Raw genomic sequence first — 18,434 nt, 5'->3', positions numbered from 1 at the left:
GGACTGCACCCTCCTGGAATCCTGTACGGCATATTCGAGCAGGGGGGTCCAAAGTGCAGCCCGGGGGCCACTGGGACTGGTGGCTGCTTTATTTTCATTGGCGTGCAGCACATTCCGAAACTCTAATTTAACAAGACAACTAAAAAGAAAAGAAAAGAAAAACCAACAGCAAAACTCTGCAGTAATTTTATCACAAAAATGTAAAACTGTTCTGAGGAAAAAGAACATGGTTTTAGTAACGCAAAGCTGAAATCCTCAAGAAAAAAGACGTTACGTGTTTCAAGTTGTAAAATTGTGGAAAAAAACAAAAACAAATAAAGCTGTCATTTTTGGAAAATCGGGTTACGAGAATAAAGTCCAAATAAGTCATCATTATGATTATTATTATTTCCAAGAAGAAAGTTGAAATCATTGGAAAAAACATAAAAATAAAAATAGTAGTGTTTTTACAAGAATAAAGTGAAAATATGAGAAAAATGTCATAAATGTGTCATTTAAGAGAATAATTCATGTCATTTTATGTGATGCATTCAAGAAAAATAATGGATCATCTTTGAAAAAGTTGTAATTTTATGAGAAACAAACAAAGCAAAATAACATTTTGGGTTGGGGAAAAATAATCATAAATCCAAATCATCCTAATATTACAAAAGGAACATTGAGAACAATGACTGAAGAACCTTTAAATCTTCTATCTTTATTTTTTTTAACACAAACAGAAATGGGGAAGATGGAATATGAATATGAAATATGAATGTAGAAAAGCAGAAACACTAGAGGGGGATAGGTGGAGGGGGGCAGGAAGCTCCACAGACATCCATGAAGTAATGTACTGTAATGGTGTGTCAAAATAAAAGCCATCTTTGTGTAATTAGCACTGATCTGTATTATATATCTGGATAGACCATTGGTCAATGACTTGTGAAGCCACGCGGCCGCCATATTGCCACTCACAAGAATCTCTTGTCGGACTTATGTGAGAACTTGTGAGTTGTTAAGTGTGTTGTTAGTTTGTTAGCCACTCACACTAAATGCAAGGTTAGTCTTCACACTAACCTCGCACAACAGGTGTGCTTGAGCTTAGTCATAAGGACTCTATGATCATTTTTAAACATTCTGTCCATATCATACCATACCTGAGTCATGGGGGGCTGTGGGGGCTATGTAAACAAACGACCACCACTAGACTACTAAATCATTTGCGGTATGCGGATATGCAGTTCAAATGAAAATCTCTTTCTAGAGGAGTAAAACTATCATTGCTATAGGGGAGTGCTGAGCCAGGGGGCACAGTAGAATTTTGTCCCAAAGGCAATATGGAGTACCTGAAATATAAAGTACTCGGTATGGCCACCAGGGGGCGTCGTACTGCCGTGATAAAAGGCAAGCTTGTTTATTAACGTGAGGAGGGAAAATGGCTCATCAGCGACTATGAATGTGAACGTGAATGTGACACTGATCTGTACTAATATATCTGGATAGACCATACGCCGCACGCGCCGTGCAAGCCGCTGAAGCCACAGAGACGCCATCTTAGCACTCACATGTCGTACGTAGCAGACTACATTGGCACAGCGTACATAGTGTACAAAGCAGATGAAGAGGCTAACACAACATCTATATTTGACATTAAAAAGCGGGGAGATTCTCCCATTCCTTCAAGTAACGCAACCTTCGTCCCTTAAAAACCATTTGATACGTTATTCTCTATCTTTTGGCTATATTAAATGTACTTTTCCCTTCCAATTCTCATTGCCTTTGGGACAAAATTCTACTGTGCCCCCTGGCTCAGCACTCCCCTATAGCAATGATAGTTTTACTCCTCTAGAAAGAGATTTTCATTTGAACTGCATATCCGCATACCGCAAATGATTTAGTAGTCTAGTGGCCTTCAGCGCTGTACGTGCAGCATCCGTCAATACGGCCTTGCCCCCCCTCCTGTCAACCTTCTGGTGAGCAGCAGTAGACTGGCCAATCTGGTTAGCCAAATCAGTGACGAGGTACTCAGTTCAACATTACAGGTGCTCTGCTAACTAGCGCCCACACGATCGCTCTGCTGGTCACAAGGGGAACTTGGTGTGGAACTAAATCCCGGGGCACTCAACCCACCCACTTTAGGAGACTGGACACCACCCCTTTGCCTCTTCCAAATCCCATATGAGAGCAGTTTACATTCCCTGTCATTGACTCGCCCCTCGCACAGACATGTCTATGGTTATAATCACACTTATATGAGGGAGACAGAGCAACCAGGAACAAACTATAAATCCTCATATGTCACAGCAAATGAACAGAAAAGTAGCCGACTATGATGAGCATCCCACGACGATCAAGACGGCACCGATCTCCAGCTGTTCCCGCAGGTCACAGCACCAGTGTAACCCGCCCTGCTTCACACCGCCCTCCCCGGGGCTCGAACACAGGACCTTGGTAATGGTCGGCGAGAGCGCTGAACACACGGCTAAAAGCGTGGACTGTTGACCGCATGTTCAGCGCAGCTCTTAAGGCGGAGGGAGTGAGGTTTACCAACGTACACTGGCACAGCCTCACAGGCTGGCGTCCGTTACACACGCAAATGGAAAAACATGCTAACCGGGGCGGACGCTGACCGAGGTTCCACTGTACATGTCTTATGCTGCTTGTTAGCTTGTTTGTGGCCTCTTGTTCTACTCATGCCCACTCTTGAAAAGGTGGAAGACTGCATGTGTCCATCGTAGCAAACATCCTGGATGCCGTGAGCACACGCATCCTTCACAAGGCAGAGAGGACAATATGATGGGGAAGTCATGAAATGCGCCCTCCATGGAACGCTACACTTTCATTACAGACAGTAGCCTCACTTTTGGCTTCCTGCTAACATTTTAAAAGGCTTTAGATGTTAAATGTTAGCGTTTTGAGTGTCATGGATGTTATTCACCCCGCAGCTCTGGCGACTCTGATTGGCTCAGACGGGAGCCATTAAGGGTATCATTCCTTTTCTATATTTATTTATCTATATTTATTTCCATCATCCAGTGGGGATGCTGATTTTGTACCTTTACCCTCTTAGCGGTCCATATTTATCAAAATAGTTTTATTTTAACACAGAGAGACACATGAAATAAAAGCTATCTTCCCCTGGCGTGCAGTCAGGGCCAGCAAAGCCTTCTCTGCTGGCCGAAACACTAACGCATTGACCTACATTTACGACCTCAATGACGTCTTTGTTCCATGAAATTCTCGTCATTTATTCCAGTTCTTTCATTTGGGAGCGTGTCTCTTGGCCGCACTGCTTCTACGTGTACGTTAGATGTTTTTGTCCAATCAGATTTCAGCTTCACAACACAACAAATGTTGGGGGTGGGGGGGGGGGGTCACTGTCAACACATTAGCAACGTTGTCCGTTCATACGCCTTACGTTGATACTTTGATACCAATAGAAGTGGCTCAAAGGCTAACCTTGCACCTAGCAGGACAATGCTAGGTATCTGCGTATGTTCATGTCTATGAAGATAGGTCAAATGCTAACTGTTAGCATGCTAGTACAATTATCTTAACCCACAGCAAATGGCAAGGGGGCTATCATCATTCGTGGTGTGTGCAAAGAAAGCAAAACACCCCATTCTTTTTACAACAGCATGCACATTATAATATGTGACATACAAGTACATGTTTTTCAATGATTTATACCTTTTTAGTCTGTCATGTTCCTTTCACATGACGTTGTGTCATCAAAAGCGCCCGTCTCGTTGAGGTGCGTGTCTCCATCTTACTGACCCGACTGAAACAAATGACTTGAGTACAAAGATTGAGTGATGGCTTCCCCAGCCCAGACATGTCAGACTTGATGGCATTTCTCTCTGCTTTAGTTATGTTAGCCTGCAAGACAGTACTAGCATACTAGCAGTACACCGAACAAATACTCTGTAGGGTTAATAAAGCTCCAACATCATTGTGTTACGTGTGTGTGTGTGTGTGTGTGTGTGTGTGTGTGTGTGTATATGTGTGCATCCATCCATTCCTGGGGTGCAGTGGAGCATCCAGCCAGTTGATAGGAGCTGAAATCTAATTGTGTCACAGACATAGAAAAGGGTGACTTAGATAGATGGATGGATGGATGGATGGATAGATAGACAGCCTCTCAGATTTTGCCTTTCTTCTGCGCCGGGAGAACGCAGCAGCCTGCGGGCCCGGTGAGCTGAATACCCGGCGAGCAAAGCATCCGAGGCGTAAACGAGGCAAGCGGGCCGGCCTGCATGCTAGGCTAAAAGCTAGAGCGACTAGGCCACCGCTACCAAGCCTGCTGCTAGCCAACGTCCGCTCTCTTGAAAACAAGATGGACGAACTACGAGCAAGGATTACAGCTCAACGTGAGATCAGGGAATGCTGTGTCCTCACCTTCACAGAAACCTGGCTGACGGAGGATATACCGGACTCGGCGATCCAGTTGGAATCATTTGCTGCTTACCGGGGAGATCGGACTTTAGCGTCTGGTAAACACAGAGGTGGCGGCGTCTGTGTTTACGTAAACAAACGGTGGCGCACAGACGTACAGACGATGGAAAAGCACTGCTCGCAGGACATTGAGCTGCTGATGGTGAAATGCAGACCTTTTTATTTGCCTCGTGAGTTTAGCGCTGTGTATTTAACTGCTGTTTACATCCCACCACGAGCTAACACTGCTAACGCACTAGGCCTCCTGCATGACATCATTGATAAACACGAGACCAAACACCCAGACGCTGTATTCATTATATCTGTCGATTTCAACCACTGTAACCTCAGGACTGTCCTCCCCAAATATTACCAGCATGTGAGCTTTCCCACAAGGGAAAATAACATCCTGGACCAAGTCTACAGCAACATGAAAGGTGCTTTGAAGGCTGTTCCAAGACCCCACTTTGGAAAGGCTGACCACATCTCCATATTCCTTTATCCAACATACAGACAACTTCTCAAACAAGCTCCCCCTGTAAGTACAGCAGTTAAAGTATGGAATGAAGAAACTGATCAAGTACTTCAGGACTGCTTTGGCTGCACAAACTGGGATGTGTTTAAAACTCACACAAACTCACAAATAAGCTCCTCACACTTGGCCTGTCTCCCTCCCTCTGTAACTGGGTGTTTAACTTTCTCACAGGCAGGCCCCAGTCAGTCAGAGTCCACAATCGCACATCCAGCTCAAGAATTGTGAGCACTGGGACCCCACAGGGGTGTGTGCTGAGTCCGCTCCTCTACACGCTCTTCACCTACGATTGTGTGGCCTCCCAGAACAACACCAGCATCATTAAATTTGCGGATGACACTACAGTCATCGGACTGATCACTGGTGGTGTTGAAACATCATACAGAAGAGAGGTGGCGGACCTCATAGCTTGGTGTCGTGATAACAATCTCCTTCTCAATACAGATAAGACTAAAGAGATGATCATCGACCCAAGAACAAGGGAAAAGGAGCCGCATAGACCCCTGTTTATTGATGAGACTGAGGTGGAGAGGGTGAAAACCTTCAAGTTCCTTGGCACACACATCAGCGAGGACCTCACCTGGTCTCACAACACCCAACAAATTCTGAAGAAGTCCCAAAGGAGACTGTACTTCCTGAGAAGACTGAGGAAATTTGGCATGTCCACCACAATCCTGAGTTGCTTCTACAGATGCACTATGGAAAGTGTCCTTACCGCCTCCATCACTGTTTGGTACGGTAACTGTACAACACGTGATAGGAAGGCACTCCAGCGGGTGATCAAGACCTCACAGAACATTGTTGGGGCAGCCCTCCCCTCACTGCAAGACATTTATAAAACTAGAGTCCTACGAAGAACACACAACCTCATCAAGGACAGCACACATCCACAACACTCATTATTCACACTCCTACCGTCAGGCAGACGCTACAGGAGTTTGAAGTCCAGGACCACAAGGCTGGCAAACAGCTTTTACCCACAGGCCATCAGGCTTCTCAACAAAGCACTCGCACACGCCGCACGCAACACACACACACACTCATAGCACTTTATTTATTTATTTATTTATTTATTTATTTGTTTATTTGTATTATTTATTTGTATTAATGTCCCTTCTGTTGTTGTTGCTTAATTTATTGGTATTTATGTTTCTTATGTTCTTATTCTTTCTTGTGTTTTCTTTCTTTTCTTGGAAGAATGAACAGAATAAGAATTTCATTGCATAGCAGAACCACCTTTTTTTACTGTGCATTTGACAATAAAACTCTTGAATTTTGAATCTTGAAGATAGATAGACAGATAGACAGACGGACGGACGGACGGACGGATGGATAGATAGATAGATAGATAGATAGATAGATAGATCATCCAGGCGCAGGTGCTTGTGATGAAGAACATCACCCCCGCTTCTCTGACACTCAAAAGAAGCTTCTATGTGATGTGTTCAGCTAGCATTCATCATCATGTCCAATGTTGCTTACCATTTGCAAATACCCGACTCTTGTGGTGACTTCATTGCATCACCCAGAGCAGGGGTAGGGAACGTACGGCTCGGGAGCCAGATGTGGCTCTTTTGATGACTGCATCTGGCTCTCAGACATTTCTTAACACCATAAAATGTGTTTATTTTAATTTGTTTTCCTGACATTTTAAAGTAAAACTTTACAGAAATCACAGTGTTAAGAGGAACATAAAAAATATGCATTCTAATGCATTTTAATCCATCCATTTTATTTTCTAGCGCAATGCCAGCTGGCCTTCCCATGGCCACCACCACCAAAACTTGATTATTATTGGGGTCGTCCCTCCTTTAATCAAATAGTCAGCTAGCTAATTGTGCAGAGACAACCCTTTTGACAAAAAAGAAAAATAAAGAAAGATACGGAGTAGGGCGCAAAACCATGCAGCGCCAGAAGTGGCATTAATGGTAAAAAGTTATTTATTAATAATTATTGGTTAACTTCAATATAACAACATTATTACAAAGAATACATTTAGAGACTTATTATATTCTAAAATTGTTAGTCTTCCTTAAATATACACACATTTGGTTGTATTTGGTGTTAAAAGATATGGTATGGCTCTCACAGAAAGACATTTTAAAATATGTGGCTTTCATGGCTCTCTTTGCCAAAAAGGTTCCCGACCCCTGACCCAGAGGTTGGACCTTACAGCCAAACCTACACTTTTCTACACCCCCCTTTTCCTGGCACTGTTTTTTTAAGTGAATTGGAGCCCTCTAGACATCAAATAACACCCCTATAGTCACCTTCACACTCCTCTTAACCAATGCAGGAGACATACAAGGACAAAATAAGACATCAAAAGACATAATACACTCTTGATGAAAATGGAAGTAAAATGTATAAAAAAGGAGTCAGTAATGAGCAGCTGTGCCATTCTGAGATGAAAAATGTGTCAGGCTCAGGGAGTCATGTTTCTCCGAAATGCAGGCACAGGGATGAGTCCAAAAGTACAAGATGTATTTCATGTAGAAACAGAGGACAAAAAAAGAACTACCACGTGAGCTGGATGGAGGTCTGGTGCAGCAGGACGACTGAGCTGGTTGGAGTGGCGAGATGAGCTGCAACAGGAGGATCAAGGCAAGTGGTACCAGGAGAAATACACATGGTCTGGAAGCGCAACCATGGAGAATCATCCAGCGCTGGCTGGCTGCAGGTGAGGAGACTAAAAAGGTAGCTGATTGATGACAGCGGCATGGATCCAGTATCTCTGCCCAGCTCAGGAGGTGTCAGAATCTGAACTAGTCAACAGCGGAGAAGTGAGCAGTAACACACAACATAAGTGGAAAGAAGCACAAAACTACAACAGGTGACAAGTGTCACTGAAGAGCATGACGAAATGGTGAAAAATGAGTTTGGGTACGATTGATGCCAGTTGGTCCAGGTGGTGAAGATGGCTTCACTGTCTGGAACTCATGTCCATTTTTGTAAATCCATCCCTAAATGCTCTGCTGGCTTTAGATGAAGGGAACATGCAGTATGCTCCAAACGAGTGAGCTTAGTGCAGCCTTGTCCTGTTGAAAAAGACAGTCATTACCACACAGACGAGGGCCTTCAGTCATGAGGAATGGCCCCTGGGACAGCTGCCGTTTGACACCCCTGCGCAACCTGAAGCCCCATTGTTCCATTGAAGGATCATGGTGGTGGAAAACATCTCAGATGGGATCTCCTTGTCATGCCAGTAATGTTGGAAGCCATCAGGACCGTCAAGGGAGAATAAAACTTTCTTCCACCTTTCAATGTCCCATGTTTGGGGCTCTCCTGCAAAGTCCAAACCTTGAAGGAGACCAGGCCTTTGAAGATGTTGTTTCTTTTCTGGCAGATGGCGTCTGATGGTTATTGGACCGCACTTGGAACCAGCAACAACCTTCATTTGGCCCAAGGATGGTCCTATGTCTCGACGGACAGCCAATAGGATCCTATGGCTCATTTTTTGGGTCTACTGGTTGACTTTTTTGTTCCATGAGCCAACCTCAGCAGCAATGGAGGCTTTGCTTTTGCAGCTCAACAATCAAAGAGAGAAAGCTTTTTTGCCTTTGCCATCCAGAGATGATGACACTAAATCACATTCAATCCACATTTTGACCAACATTTTGCCGATGCTGTCCTCTTCAACTTTCGATGAACAGCCTATTTCATTTGAATGCTTCTTTGCAAGAAATTGCTGACTAAAAAAATGCCTCACTTGCATTTCGAAGCTCTACTTAGAACCTCCTTAAGATCCAACAGTGCCAAGTGTGCATTCTTGACATTTAACAAGGAATGAAGACATTACAAGACACACTGTTCGTGTGTCTCGCTATAAATGTGTTCCCAAAGATGGACAGGAAGTATCTGTCTATCCATAACAAAAGAAATCGTCATCTCTATGATCGTGACTGTGGATAAGCTAAGTGATGCTGAGATGTCTACGTCTGTAATAAAACTCTTTGTTGACTAATTGTGTAGAAAAAAAGTCAATAGTTTGAACTCCACTATAGAAGTGTGTGTTTTCTACACTTGCGTTTATTAAACTGTTATTTCATGATGCAATGGAAAATGTGTTCGTTGCTAAAAGCTTTTTAATATGTTGCCTTGACTTTAATATGCTGCATTGTCTTTTTATTTCTTGTATACGGGTAATGTCTGATAGCAAATGCTAACTGGACATAATGCATGACGTGTATGCTACGTACCTATTTGACTGACACTACTCGGGTTATGTACGCAACTATTATGTGTCATTATCTTTATTGGCAAGTTGAATTGAATTGTGAATTATTGAATTTTTTGATGCCCGGTAAACTTTGAAACTGTGAATGTGAAATACTAATCATTACTACTTAGTACGGTACAGTGGTACGTCGGTTAACGTCCACCCGGCTTAGCGTGTTTTCCGGTTAACATCCAAAATTGTTGCTAAAATTTTGCCTTGGCTTGCGTTCGCCCGCCTGGTTGCCATGCAGTTGGCACGCGTAACAACCTGTTATTGTTAATAAATGTGTTAACATTTTTGGATGTCTGGAATGAATGAATTGGATTGACATGATTTTCTACGGAAAAATTTGCTTTGGTTAGAGTCCGTTTTGGTGTGAGTCAGACCTTGGATGCTAACCAAGGCACTACTGTAGTTTACTGGTTAGATTTGATGTATAAGTACTATGTTTTATATTACGAGTGCAACCTACATAAATACTCCTATGTGGAAATACAGTTTTTCTCTCTTTATACCGTAGCAGGAGGTAGTTCTTTGGGACTTGGTCATTTTAAAAGTAGCCGGCAGGCTGCCAAAGTGTGAGCAGCTATGAGTTTTGGGTGAGAGTGAAGCTGATGCGGTTGGGGGTAGGTCGGGTATGCAATCCGCATCCAGGTGAAATACCTGCTGGAAGTCCTAGAAACAGAAGACAAGCTGATTTGCTCTGGTGTTACATCTGCTGCCGCTTCTGATGTGCTTTCAGCCATACTCCTTCCACCATCTGTTGTCAGCTTTAGTGGCGGGTGGCTGATAGGTGCCTCAAAGAGCAGGCAGCACAGCCAGGATTTGGAGAGACGACAACAAATGTTGCTGTGGAAGGAACCTCATGAAATGACTGACGGTGGTGCTGTTGCTTGATGTCGTCATCTCCACTCTCTTTTACATTTAAGTAGGTTTCAATTGATTTGAGAGAGAAAAGCAGAGAAAGAAAAGAGGGGAGGGGAGCGGAGCGGGGGATGGGAGGTTGTTGCCATGCCAACTGCCATAATAATCATCCTAATGATTGATGTGCTGCGCTCCATTTCTTCTCCTTTGGACTCTCTGTCTGTGTCTTTTCCCCAGATGTCTGTCTTTCGTGCTTTCTGTCTGTCTGTCTGCTTTCAGTCATCCTGTCCTGTTTGTCTTTCTGCGTCTTCTGCCCGTGCCGACAAACAACAAGACACTCTTTTTCCTACTAAGAGAGCCAGCTGTCGAAATACTGTACTGATGTGTCATCGCATGCTACAATGCAGCCGTTAAACGTTACGCAGTACATCACAGGTGTCAAAGTCAGTGATATCATTTTAAGACTGTCCATAGGACACTTCTCTTGATTATTCTTTATATATTTTATATTATTTATGATTATATACAGTATATATATTTACCTTTTTAATATAGTTATTTGTGTATTCTTTTATTTATCATTTTTAATGTTATTAAAACAAATATTTTATTGAGATATTTCTGTACTTATTTAAATGTACTTATCCAGCGGAACCTTGGTTAGCGTCATGAATCAGTTTCAGGAAGTCCAACTCGAACCAAAACGTACTTTTCCCACGGGAAGTCATGTGAAGAAGGCCAAAATCTCACGTTTTTATAGTTTTCCAGTGATAGTTTGACATGCAGAAACAACTGGAAATGCATATAAATGATGAACGAAAGGGATAAATGAACATTTATCTTACATTTACCTTCACTGAAGGCGTGATTGTTGACATGAGTGAAAACAGGAAGGCGGTGGTGGTTGGTCTCGCTGCCACGGCGTGTCTTTGGGAACAATCGCGTCTCCAGTGAAGGTAAATGTAAGATAAATGTTCATTCATCCTGTTTCAGTTGTAATTCACATGCATTTAGAATAATTTCATGCATGAAAACTATAAAAACATGTTTTGAGAGCCCACTGCTGATGACATCATAGATGGGCGACGTAACTCCCAATTCCGGTAGCCATTTTGTTAAGTTAGCTAGGATGCTAACAAGGAAGGACACTTTGTGCTAAAAAAGAGTCCAGTTATTAATAACCCAACAAGGATTGTACATTTCTATATTAATGTCTGATTTGGTGCAGGCGTTCATTTCTAACGATTGGAGATCATTTTAGTAGCACAGAGCTGAAATACTAAAGAAAACATATCTTTTTTTTTTTTATGGTAAATACTATGAGAAACAAAGAGGCCGCACGGTGGCCGAGTGGTTAGCATGTTGACCACATAGTTGGGAGTTTTCTCCGGGTACGCCGGTTTCCTCCCACATTCCAAAAACATGCATGTTAGCTTCATTGGTGACTCTAAATGGTCCATAGGTATGAATGTGAGTGTGAATGGCGACCAGTCCAGGGTGGACCCTGCCCTCACCTGAAGTCAGCTGGGATAGACTCCAGCATACTAATTAGGATAAGCAGCATAGAAAATGGTAGATGGATGGTAACAAACAAAACAATAAAGATGTCATTTTTGGAAAATTAGGTTGCAAAAAAAGTTATGTAAGGAGAATAAAGTCATAATTACCAGAAAAACATTTCCAGTTGAAATAGTTGTAAAGCTGTCATTTTTGAAACATTTGGCTTGTGCAAAAAGTTATAAGAATAAAATAAAAATATCTTTGGAATAAAGGCAAAATATGATGTAAAGAAAATCTAGGAAGATGATTTAAGAAGAAATATTTAGAAAAACAGCAAAAATGGGGAAAAAATAGCAACATGATAAAGCTGAGCTTTAGTTTTTACAAATATGTACATCACATATAAATATCTAAATATATATATATATATATATATATATATATATATATATATATATATCAAACCCTATATATATAACCCTAACCCTAGCCCCTAACCTCATATATGAATATTGTTATTATTTTAACCCTTGATTCAATGATGTCACTGTTGCTTTGAAAAATACACACTATACACTTATTTTCCATATACAGTCAAACTTGTCTATAGCGGCCACTAGAGGGAGTCTGCAAAAGTGGCCGCTATAGACAGGGGGCCTTTATAGACAGGTTGGCGTCCAGTTTGAATGTTGACCAGTAGAGGAAAAAAAAGAAAAAAAAAGGGGAAATAATAATAATAATAATGTTGACCAGTAGAGGGCACTGCAGACTGCGGATAAAAGTTGTACAGCACTACTAGGCTTGTTATTATCATGGTTCATGGTTTTAATTCATCCTGAACATGCATATGAGTCAAACAGTAGCACATCACATAGTACAATTCACAATTTTGCATGTCCAAAAAGGAGTAGGAAGAAGCAAAGCTTATTTAATCCTACCCCTCATCAGTTTCACATCAGTTGCAATACATTTATTCACCTCTTGTTCTTCCAAGTGTACTTTGTAGGTCTACATGACAATGTAGTGCAATCATAGCCAAGGTTTTTACTTACTAAAAGGAAGCTAGAGGCTTAATAATAACTGATAGAATATATCCACCACCCACAGAACAAAGCTGTGCTAGTAATGTCTTACGCTTGTTTTTCATATTTTACTTTTTATATGGCAGAGTGTCATTACAGCTTTAGTTCATCAGGAAGTGACGGGAAGTGACGGTGGGCGTCCCGAGCAGGAGAGCTAGGCTCAGTGCTAGCTGTGAGTTTGGAGAGAGTTGGGAAGTGTGTTTATGTTGGCGTGGATGTAAAGTCCTGCAGTGTTCTCCGCTGTTAATAAAGCCATTAAAGTGCATCGGCGACGTGAGTCTCTCCTTCCCCACAACAAGCGGCATTACAGTATTGACCAGTGCACACCAGGAAATAAACGGTGTCATTTCTTACAGGCATTGGCTGGACAGCTATGTAGTGGGGCTTGTTTAACCTTTGCCTTGTGGGCAAGCAGGAAGGAGAGACGATGCTGAGAGATGTGTGTGTGTTCTGAGCTGCTGTCTGGTGGCCGCGTTCAATAAATAAAGTTGGCAGAAGCAACAGGAGAAGTTTCCTTCTTTGCTTCGGAGCTGAATAACACTGACAAGTTAACAGACTAGTAGCGAACGGAAAAGAAGACGGCTTTGTTTGTGTCGAATACAGAAGATGAGGACTTTGATGGATTTGTGGATGAGGATTGATGGAAAATAACGTGAGTACATTCTAAAATACTTCAATTGCATGGTATTACTGCTGTTTTACCATGCACATGACAATAAAACTCTCTTGAATCTTGAATAAGTACAACCAAACTCAGTTTTGCTCCCGCTGCCGCATGCATGCTAGCGTATGTTTTTTTTATTGTAGCGTCGCTGGGAGCACGTCCTGTTCCCAGCCTACTTTGCGGTAATGTTTTGGTGCAAATGCTCTTAAAGTTACATGTTTGACCAGGAAATAGCAAGCTCAAAAGAAGCTGGCTTTTTTATGTGGAACAACTGACAGTTTGTGTGGATCTTGTGAATGATTGTGACTGAGCTAGGACTCAGTAATTAAAGTCTACACACGACGGCTTCATTGATTGAAAAACAAAACTTTTTCGTGCATGAAGCTTCTACTTGAGTCGGTAATTTGGCCGGTATATGCGGTCAGATATTGACCAAGGGAGACAAAATGGGTGGCCGCTGGCCGCATTGGACAGGTGACTGCTATACACAGGGTCTATAACATGTATATTTGCTGCGGGGGATTTTTCAGTGGCTGCTGTAGGCAGGTGGCCGTTCTATAAAGGTGGCTGCTAAGACAGGTTTGACTGTATATGCAAATATATACAGGTATGTATTTTTATATTTACAGTATATGTACCTTCTTAGCTTTGCACAAAAAAATCAAAGTAGCAAAGTTGCATCCTTTTATTTTTCACTGAGGCCCTTGCTGGAAAAATGTTTGGAGACCCCTGGTTGAAGCAGTGTGTGCGTGTGCGCGTGTGTGTGTGTGGGCGTGTGCGCGTGTGCGTGTTATTGTCAGGCTGCATTGGATGCAAAGTGACAGGCTGTCAGCAATGCTATCTCTTCTTCCTCTCCATTTCCACACACAAGACAAGCTAGGTCAATGACACGCCCACAGCGCTACATGGCAAACATTAGATTGGACTTTATGGCACACAAGCTAACCTTGTTTGCCACAACCCTTAACATCTAACAGTATTGGATGTGTACTGTACTTAGTAGCGGAGAGGAAAAGTCCTGCCAAGTTTGTTTGTTGTGCTTCTCAACATTCACACATTTTAGACATTTTTGTGCTGGGAAATGCTTCATTTAGACTAAAAATAGTATTTGCTTAAATATGCATATTTTGGGGAGGAATAGTCGGGATTCAAGCATGACTATATGATTATTCAGCTGACAGCACAAATTGGCGAGGGATCACTGTGTCATTATCAACTCCTTCATCCACATTCATTCGTTTGCATCATTCATTTCACTCACCACATCATGTTCTTCTCTTTCATTTGCATGTGCAGGTACAGTAATCCCTCCTTTATCACCATTAATTGGTTCCGCACCCGGCCCTGATAAGTCCATTTCCACAAAGTTATGTAGATATGGCATAGAACACCAGTTTACCACCTTCCAAATGTGCTTTTCAACATCATTAGAGCCCTCTCCACATGAAATAACACCCCTATAGTCACCTTCACACTCCTATTACACCATATAGTAAGACAAAACACATTTAAGACATAAACAAGACTCGTGCTTGTGTGTGTTGCAATAAATGTCTTCTGGACTTGTGGACAGGAAGTGAATTTGGGGGTTCAGCCTAACAGCAGCCCATGTTGCTACTATTTTGATCCACCCATCTAACCATCCATCCATCCATTTTCTTACCCTTATCCAGGTCCAGGTCACGGGGGCAGCAGTCTCAGTAGGGAAGTCCAGACCTCCCATTCCCCAGCCACCTCTTCCAGTTCCGCCAGAAGGACAGCAATGCTTTCCCAGGCCAGCTGTGAGACATAGGTCTGCCCCAGGGCCTTCTCCCGGCTGGGAATGCCCTGAAAACCTCATCAGGCAGGCATTTGGACTAGATTCTTCACACTCAGATGCAAACCTCCCCATTAAACCCTGAAGGTCACAGCCCGATGAGGCCATCAGGACCACATCGTCTGCAAATAGCAGAGACCAGATCCTAAGGCCCCCGAACTGGACTCCCTCTACACCTTGGCTGTGCCTAGAAATTGTGTCCATGAAAATTATGAACAGAATTGGTGACAAAGGGCAGCCTTGGCGGAGGCAAACATTGACCGGCAACAGGAAGGTCTTACTGACTGGCAATGCCAACCAGACTCCAGTTCTACAAGGACCCAATGGCACGTAGTAGCGCACCACCAATCCCGTACTCCCGGACACCCCCCACAGGACACCGCAAGGAACACGGTCCAGTGTCTTTTCCAAGTCCACAAAGCACATGTAGACCGGTTGAGCAAACTCCCATGCACCCTCTAGTACCCTTGCAAGGGTGTAGAGATGGTCCAGTGTTCCATGACCAGGACCAAAACCACATTGCACCTCCTGTAGCCGAGGTTGGACTAACAGTCGTACCCTTCTCTCCAGCACCCTGGAATAGACTTTCCCAGGGAGGCTGAGGAGTGTGATCCTCCTATAGTTGGAACACACCCTCCAGTCACCCTTCTTGAAAAAGGGGACCACCACCCCAGTCTGCCAATCCAGAGGTACTGTTCCCGACTTCCACGCAATGTTGAAGAGACATGTCGGCCAAGACAGTCCCGCAACATCCAGAGCCTTGAGGAATTCAGGGCGAAACTCGTCCACCCCCGGAGCTTTGCCACTGGGGAGAGTTTTGACTACCCCAGATACCTCAGCCACGGTGATGGAACTGTCCGTGTTTGTGTCCTCAGAATCTGCTTCCTCTTTCTCTATAGAAGGTATGTCAGTGGGATTGAGAAGGGCCTCAAAGTATTTCTTCCAACATCTGACTATATCCTCAGTCGAGGTCAGCAGGCCCCCGTCACCGCTGTAAACAGTGCGGACCGGGCACTGCTTCCCCTTTTTGAGGCGTTGGATGGTTTGTCAGAACCTCTCAGAGGCCGACCGAAAGTCATGCTCCATGGCCTCACCGAACTCCTCCCACACCTGAGTTTTTGCCCTGACCACCGCCGAAGCCGTGTGGCGCGTGGCCCGCCGGTACCTGTCGGAACCTGTCAGCTGCTTCAGGAGGCCTACAAGCCATCCATGCTTGATAGGACTCCTTCTTCAGCTTGACGGCAGCCCTAACCTCTGGTGTCCACCATCGAGTTCAGGGCTCACCACCACAACTGGAACCGACCACCTTGAGGCCGCAGCTCCGATCGGCTTCCTGAGCAATGGAAGCACGGAATAGAGCCCATTCAGACTCGATATCCTCGTCCTTCCCCGGGATTCAGACGAAGCTCTGCCAACGGTGAGAGTTGAAGACTGGACGGACAGGAGACTCTGCCAAACGTTCCCAGCACACCCTCACTATATGTTTGGGTCTCCCGGGTCTGTCCAACTCAGTTTGGGTGCTCTCCACCACCCTTCTGATGGACTCCAAGAAGGCTGGGTATAAGCGACAGTCAGGACCCTTTCCCCAACCCGAAGGCGTAGGGAAATGAACCTCTCGTTAACCGGGGATGACTCCAACACAGAGGTACCGAGCTGGGGGTCTATTAATAAGCCCACACCAGCTCACCGCCTCTCCCCTGCAGCAACTCCAGAGTAGAACAAGGTCCAGCCCCTCTCGAGGAGTTTGGTTGCAGAACCCAAACTATGGGTCGAAGTGAGTCCGACTATATCTGGTCAGAATGTCTCAACCTCTCTCACAAGTTTAGGCTCCTTCCCCGCCAGAGGAGTGACATTCCATGTCCCAAGAACCAGATTTGGCCGCAGCCACCCATAACACATTGCACTGGACCCTTATGCTTGCCCCCTCAGGTGGTTTGTCTACGGGGGGCAACTTCCGTGTGGCTTGTTTTGGCTGGGCCCGGCTGGCCCCATGCATGAAGGCCTGACCCCCAGGCGCTCACCTGCGAGCCCCTCTCCCGGGCCTGACTCCAGGGTGATGCTCTGGTATCCCACGCCCCGGCGAAGTGCGGTCCCTCCTCTTGTGTTTATTCAAAAGGTCTTCTGAGTCACTCTTGGTCGGCCCGTCACCTAGGACCTGTTTGCCTAGGGAGACCCTACGAGGGGCATATAGACCCAGAGAACATACTGTAGCTTCTCGGATCACTCGGGCACACAAACCCCTCCACCACGGTAAGGTGGTGATTCACGGAGGACTATTTTGATGATTATGTTCTTATCATTGTGACTGTCGTGAGATCATTTAAAGCTGCAGTGTTGTTATGGTGATCACGTTTGGTGCTTGTGTGTCTCACTGAACAATTACTGACACCTAGTGACCAACGTCGAGTACTAAATCGGTCAATACACATTTGTATGCTATCTCAGGTAGCCCTTCTCACACTTGGCAATGCCTAATGTAGGCAACAAATACGTAACATCTGCTTCAATATGCAGCTTTTTTGACAAATAATAGGCCATATTCAAATGTAGCACTCGCCTCATCCTGAAAGAGAGGGCAGAGCATGTGTGAGCTGAACGGTGCTGGTCACTGCCCTCCTTCCATAGAGAGGAAAAGCCAGCATTTTTTGATGAATGAATTTGTTTTAGTATTTAGCAGAATAATCATTCTCGTGTGACTATATATATTATTGTATGTGTGGATGTATGTGCACGTGTGTGTGTGTGCAGCACAGTGGCATAATAAATAGGAATGCATGAAATAATGATGAGACTGGGTGTAAAAGTGTGACAGCAGGGAAAAATAGCCCTGAATGATGCATCAACCCTCAGCTAAAAATGTGCAAATGAAGTCAGTGGAATTGTCATTCATTCATTCAATACCAGCCTGTCAGAACAGAGGACTGTGTGTGTGTGTGTGTGTGTGTGTGTGTGTGTGTGCATATGAGCACATGTGTGTCCTTTAGGTTTATGGTTAAAAAAACAAACTTGCATTGAGTGTTGAGTGTAGCAAAATCCACTTTTCCAACAAATTCACTTGCCTGTTCTTATGCTCATCTACAATGTGAAAATTGTCAAATCTTATTCAAAACAGTAAATCTGACAAATCTTACTATTTAAAAAAAAAACAACCTGAATGTCATGCGAGGCCGTGGAACACGGCGAGTAACTCAGGATCCCAAAATGCAGACAACGAGGCAAAATACAAAAAAAAGGAAAGTTTAATTTACAAAAAGAGTCCAAACATGAAAACACAAAGTACAAACAAGGAAAATCCAGCAAGGGTAAGAGTCACTAACAAAAAACACTAACAGCAAAAGGCTGTT

This window comes from Dunckerocampus dactyliophorus, chromosome 2 (assembly GCF_027744805.1).
Source record: "Dunckerocampus dactyliophorus isolate RoL2022-P2 chromosome 2, RoL_Ddac_1.1, whole genome shotgun sequence".
NCBI classification, from domain to species: Eukaryota; Metazoa; Chordata; class Actinopteri; order Syngnathiformes; family Syngnathidae; genus Dunckerocampus; species Dunckerocampus dactyliophorus.
The sequence above is the reverse complement of the archived record's forward strand: the minus strand, read 5'-3'. Positions refer to the sequence as shown.